This window comes from Podarcis pityusensis, assembly GCF_964106645.2.
Source record: "Podarcis pityusensis genome assembly, chromosome: 2".
NCBI classification, from domain to species: Eukaryota; Metazoa; Chordata; class Lepidosauria; order Squamata; family Lacertidae; genus Podarcis; species Podarcis pityusensis.
In genome coordinates this window covers 125,132,322-125,139,289 of record NC_138029.1, presented here as the reverse complement: position 1 = coordinate 125,139,289, position 6,968 = coordinate 125,132,322, and positions in this window count along the sequence as shown.

The window sequence follows — 6,968 nt, the reverse complement described above, 5'->3', positions numbered from 1 at the left end:
AGATGTTTGGTAAGAAACCCAACATCAAACACATGAGAATCTTTGGTTCTGACATGTGGGTACACACCCCACAGAGCAACAAGCTTGGGAAGCGTGGGGCACATGGTTTGTTCATGGGGTACGACAAAGGAGCATACAGGGTATGGATGACTGACTCTAAGTCCATTAAGTTCACAAAGAGTGTTGAGTACAATCCTAAGTGGGGGGAAAATGTGGGAATTTTCCAGAGTTACCCAGAGGAGGATGAAGGTGATGTCAAAGAAGCAGCTAAAGCTGAGGAAGCTGCTGAGGATGATGATGATGATGATCAGAGTTCGGATTCCAGTTCAGTGGGCGGCGCTGTTGCTGATGTCAGTGACAGTGGTGACACAGCAGACTACAAGAGCGCAAAGGCCTCAGTCAGACCATCTGATGCGTCTGACAATGAACTGGAAGAGCCACTGTTCACCATTGGTCACTTTTCTCCTAAGAAAGAGGAGATGAGTCCAGAAGACTTGCGTCTAGTACGCAGATCTGAGAGAGCGACCAAGGGCAGACCTCCAAAGAGATTTGCTGATGAGTTTGCTAAGACAGCAACTGCTGTTCTTAGTAGCTCAGAGAAGGTATGGGAACCTTCAAGCTTCAAAGAGGTTCAGGAGTTAACCTCTAAAGATGCTGAGCCTTGGCTTAATGCCATGAAGGCTGAAGTTGATTCCTTGAATAGGAACCAAACTTGGGAACTGGTACCGGTAGTCCCAGGAATGAGACTGGTTGGCAGCAAATGGGTCTTCAAGGCCAAGACAGACCAGAATGGCAAGGTTGTCAGACACAAAGCCAGATTGGTTGCCAGAGGTTTTTCACAGGTACCAGGACAGGATTACCACGAGACCTACTCACCCACCGTCAAATATGAGAGCATTCGGCTGATGCTCAAGATAGCTGCAGAGGAGAAACTGCATGTTTCCCATCATGACATTAATACAGCTTTTTTGTACGGGATTCTGGGGGAGGAGCTGTTTATGCTTCCACCTGATGGAATGCAGATACAGAAGGGAATGGTCTGTAAACTGCGGAAATCCTTATATGGTCTCAAGCAGAGTGCCAGGTGTTGGAACACGAAACTCACTGAGACATTGCTTTCTCTAGGTTTTCACCAGGCCAAAGCTGATCCATGTGTGTTTGTCAAGGAGGAGGGGCAAAACAAACTGTATTGTTTATGTTTTGTTGATGATCTTCTGATGTTTTGGAAGAATCAGGCTTTGTACCAAAGCACCCTAGCTCAGCTGAAGGAGCACTTTGACATGAAGGATCTTGGTGAGGTATCCAACTATCTTTTGGAGAGGGACCAAGCAGGTAATTTTCTGGTACACCAAACACAGAAAATTGCTGATGTATTAACCAGGTTGAATTTGGTTGATGCAAACCCAGCAGACACACCGATGGTGACAGGTTACCAGGTAGATAGTACTGCTGAAGCGTTTTCTGACACAACGCTGTACAGATGCATTCTAGGCAAGCTGAATTTCATTGCTAGATGTTCAAGACCTGACATAGCTGTAAGCTGTAACCTGCTTAGCAGACATGCCAATAATCCTACTGTTCAGGATTGGAAAGCTCTGAAGCGCATAGCCCGCTATCTGAAAGGGACTTTGCACTACAGGCTGAGGTTCACCAGTCAGAAGACTGAAGGTCTTGAAATCTTTGCAGATGCAAGTTTTGGAAGTGACACCACGGATGGTACAAGCACTTCTGGAGTATGCTACATGTACAACCACTGCCTGTTTGACTGGTTGTGCAAAAAGCAGACGACAGTGAGCCTAAGTTCCTGTGAAGCAGAACTCAATGCTCTGTCATTTTCACTCATGGATTGTGAATGGTTGATGCAACTGTTTAAGGACATCGGAGTTTCTGTGAAATGTCCTGTACAAGTGTATCAAGACAATAGATCGTGATTGGCTTTGCTGAACTCGGAGAGTTGCAAGCAAAGGACCAAGTACTTGCAGATTAAGCTACATCGTGCAAGAGAGTGTATTCAGAAAGGACTCATTCAGGTGTCCTACATGGCAGGAAATGAAATTCCTGCTGATCTGTTGTCTAAGGTTGTTAACAGAGAACAACTTAAGGTTTACGTACAAAGGTTGCAATTGGGTTGAACCACAGGTACTACAGGTTACACGGAAAGGGGGAGGATGTTAGGATATTTCCGTTCCACCTTAAAAGGGAGCAGGCTGTGAGTCACAGAGTCTGCGTATTTCCTGTTCACAGGATGTTTATGTTTTCTGTTGCTTTCGTTTTCTCTCGGTGTCGCAGACACTAAATCAGCAGGCAGTCATGTTTTTCTGTGTTCTGATCAACGCTGAATAAACTTGTAAATAATGCTCTCCTGACTGCAACTTTTGGCTGCGCATTATCTGCTGATAGAGTGTGCATGAGCTCTAGAATGTGGCAAGATATTTTCTAGAAACTCATGTCGCTGCGTGCCTACGGGAGGTCGATGGATTGTCCGGCAGACGGCTTGGGGGCCTTGATGGACTTTATCTCCCTGGCAGTATCCCAACACACACTACAGTGGTACCTGAGGTTAAGTACTTACTTCGTTCCGGAGGTCCGTTCTTAACCTGAAACTGTTCTTAACCTGAAGCACCACTTTAGCTAATGGGGCCTCCTGCTGCAGCTGCGCCACCGCTGCACAATTTCTGTTCTTATCCTGAAGCAATGTTCTTTACCCAGGGTACTGGGTTAAGCGGAGTCTGTAACTTGAAGCGTATGTAACCTGAAGCGTATGTAACCTGAGGTACCCCTGGATATTATTATAAGAGTTAACAATTCCAATTCCATATATACTTATCTAATGTCTAGGTGATATTATTATTCAAAAACATGTATGTTGATTCTTAACCTACTGTATTTGGTATAAATGCATTCCAACTCTTTCTGTTGTACTCTTTCTGATCATTTTATAATGGCCCTGTAGCGGATCCCACCTCAAGCCTCCCATTAATAAAGTCGCATTATGTCCCTGCTAATGGCCCCCAATGAAATATAGTGGATCTGCCTCACGGTACGCCCATTAAATGAATTTCTGCCATTGACCACAGCCTCTCTTGTGTGAGGGAGAACTTGGTGATTTAGAGTCTTGGGCCGAAGCTGAACAAACACAAAAATTTCTATTTACCCAGAAAAACCTGCTGTCAGATGTCTTCTTTATGGCGGAAGTCAACTTATTCCTTCAACTTGGAGGATGTCACAGCAGGACAGGCACAGCTTTTCTTCCGCTCCGCTTGCCAAAAAGCAGTTGCTCCACTTCAGGCGGATGTTCTGCTTTCTAGAAATGGGGGCCAAATGTTCCCTGGGTTTCTGCTCCTTCCCTCTCGTTCCTTCCCTGTGTTGTGCTCCCATTCAATCCTTGGGACGCAGCCCTGCTTCCATCACAGATTCAGACTTGGGGGGGTTCGTGAGCGAGGGGCCCTTTCCCTCTGCTCTCCTCGCTCTCAGCCACTCATAACCCACCTACTTTCAGCAGCCAGAAGCATAATAACCAGACACTGGAGAGACCTGTCAGGAGTAAGCATGGACCAATGGTACCAAATAGTATGGGAAACAGCCTTACTAGAAAAAATAATAAAAATGATTTGAAAAATAAAAAATAAAAAATGGGCTCTGCTTCGGCATATTGTGCCCCCTCCCCAACCATCTGTAAACTCAACTTCACGGTAAGAAAAATTTCTTTTTTAAAATGTATTGCTGATTCATTTTTTGAAAGTTTTAAAGAGTTGTTTCTACCAATAATTGTATTCAGTCTCATTACAAATCACTTTTTTTAAAAAAATTAAAAATCCTGTCATGTATATGTAGTAGAAATTCAAAAAGAGGTTCCCAGACTGGAGGTTATCCACACAGAAACCCAAAAGAAAAGGAGGAAGTCTCCAAGTAGAAAGATAGGCCTTTTTTTAAATACAAATGTGTCTGCAAAGAACCACATCCCTCCCAACCACATTCCTTTTTTTCAAAAAAATTAAAATATTTTATTAGCATATAGAACACATACATTTACAAAGTACATACAGTGGTACCTCTGGTTGCATACGCTTCAGGTTACATACACTTCAAGTTACAGACTAAGCTAACCCAGAAATAGTACCTCGGGTTAAGAACTTTGCTTCAGGATGAGAACAGAAATCGTGCTCCGGCGGCGCGGCGGCAGCAGGAGGCCCCATTAGCTAAAGTGGTGCTTCAGGTTAAGAACAGGTTCAGGTTCAGAACGGACCTCCGGAACGAATTAAGTACTTAATCCGAGGTACCACTCTATACACAATACCTTATTTCCTAACATAAAGCATACCTAACATTACTCTATATTATACCTACCTATACTATACATTCCAACACACCTACCCCACATGAACAGCCACAAAGTGACTTGAGCCAGTGTGGTGTAGTGGTTAAGAGTGGTAGACTCGTAATCTGGTGAACCGGGTTCTTGTCTCCACTCCTCCACATGCAGCTGCTGGGTGACCTTGGGCCAGTCACACTTCTCTGAAGTCTCTCAGCCCCACTCACCTCACAGAGTGTTTGTTGTGGGGGAGGAAGGGAAAGGAGAATGTTAGCCATTTTGAGACTCCTTCGGGTAGTGATAAAGCGGGATATCAAATCCAAACTCCTCTTCTTTTTTTGCCGTTCTTGTTATGCTACTTTATTTATCCAATTGACTTAAACGCATTTCATTATTTCTTTAATCTCTTCTATCTTAACTTTACTCTCCTTTCACTCTAATCATGTTCTGAATTCTCTGTCTTCACTTGCTCCTCCTTTACCTTGCATTCTGGGAGCAAATCATATAGTTTGGAAACATGTTTACTTTTAGATTAGATTAAGTACTCATCCAATCTTGAAATTTCTTTCTAAAACCCCTTTTGTTTATCTTTTGCCAATCTCTTAATAATTTAAAGAACTGCAGCCAATTGTTCAAATATCTCTTAACTTCCTTATATTTTTTCAATTTAAGTTTATTATTTTCCTTTCCCAGTAATCCTTATATGTTGCCCAGTTGTTACTCATATTCTTTCTCTTTACGGTCATGATTTCTAAGGTGAGGCCCACCAAGGTGTTTTTGTGAGAATCAGAACTTACAGGGTTAAACAGCTCTAGGTATCGTCCTGCCTACTGAGAGGTGTGGCTTTTTCACATTCAAGAATATTTCTTCGTGTGTGAGTTACTTTTGTTTTTCGTTGACAAACGGGAGAGGCCTGCGCTTTCTCCTGGATGATTTATTTTGCTATGCTGCATGTGACACTGTGGGTTAAACCACAGAGCCTAGGACCTGTTGATCAGAAGCTCGGTGGTTCAAATCCCCACGATGGGGTGAGCTCCCATTGCTCGGTCCCTGCTCCTGCCCACCTAGCAGTTTGAAAGCACGTCAAAGTGCAAGTAGATAAATAGGTACCGCTCCGGCGGGAAGGTAAATGGCACTCCAGTGCGCTGCTCTGGTTTGCCAGAAGCGGCTTAGTCATGCTGGCCACATGACCCGGAAGCTGTACGCCGGCTCCCTCGGCCAATAAAGCAAGATGATCGCCGCAACCCCAGAGTCGGCTGCGACTGGACCTAATTGTCAGGGGTCCCTTTAACCTTACCTAAAGCTTCTTTAGATTAGGAAAAAGCCGGTGTATGGACCTGTTATTTATTGCACCTACACAAGGCACACACCGCAGCTGCGATACTCTGCTTGAAACTGGGAAACGTCCAGAGGCACAGAGAAGTGTGAAGGACGGCCAGAAATCATAGCAGGTTGTGCAAGTCGTCTGCTTAAATCCAACAGTTTTGGGTTCTAGGATCCCTTTATATTTCATCCATATTTTATACAATGACTTCCTTATAATATGGTCCATAAAACCATTGTGGACTCTCTCCTTTTCATCTGTTAGGTATGCATGCCATCCAAATTGAGTGCCTACGTCCTCCAGATCTAACACATCAGTGTCCTTTAACTTAATCCACTCCCTTAAGCAGGTCAGAGCTGCTGCACCATGATATAATTCCAGGTCAGGTAGGTCAAATCTGCCTCTCTTTCTCCAATCAAAAAGTAATTTATATTTTATTCTAGGGTTTTTTTTATGGAATGGCAAATTGCACATCATTTCTATTCATCAATCAAAGGACCGCAGCAATCTTAATAGTTGCAACCCAATGTCATCATCCTGAGCTAACCAAAATCATTTGGCTCTTCAGAGAAGCCCTCATCATAATATCATGTCATGACATATAACTATTTTATTGTGTCTTTCTTTATTAAGCCTTTGGCTACTATTCCTATTCACTAAATGTCTTCCAACGTCCTCTTTCATCCATCTACAAAACAGTTCAAGATGAATCACAATTGCCATGCCTAGCTGATTCTCTTTTCATGTATACAACTCCCACTTTATTCTTTTCAGGGTTCTGGAACAGACATTTGCTACATACAGTACCTAAAGCAGCTCGTTCTGTTCTGTCAAAGGTAGGCAGGCATAGGCCTTTTCAGTTAGGCTAAGCCATAGGCTTAAAAGAAATCGGAATCATCCAAATGCCGTTTTATGGAATTGTTATTTTCTACAACGTATACATGTTATGAAAGGGCTGTCACCTGCAGGATGGAGCAAGGTGTTCAGGATGGAGCAATGGCTTCAAGTTACAAGAAAGGAGATTCCAGCTAAACCTCAGGAAATACTTTAGGACAGGAAGTTTTTCCAGAGTGAAACAGACTCCCTTGGTAGTTTTCAAAGCAGAGGTTGGATGGCCATCTGTTTTGGACGAGATTCCTGACTTGCAGGGGGCAGGACCAGATGACACCCAGGCTCCCTTCCTGTGGGATGTGAAACTTATAGAAGTCAAGTACAACATTCCTTCAGTGAACATGTTTTGGGATGTTTCGTAGCACTCAGGAGAAAACTTCCTGTTTCCTCTTGAGCTGGGACAGACTTCCACTGCATGTGACTTGAAGTAGGTGTGGCCTA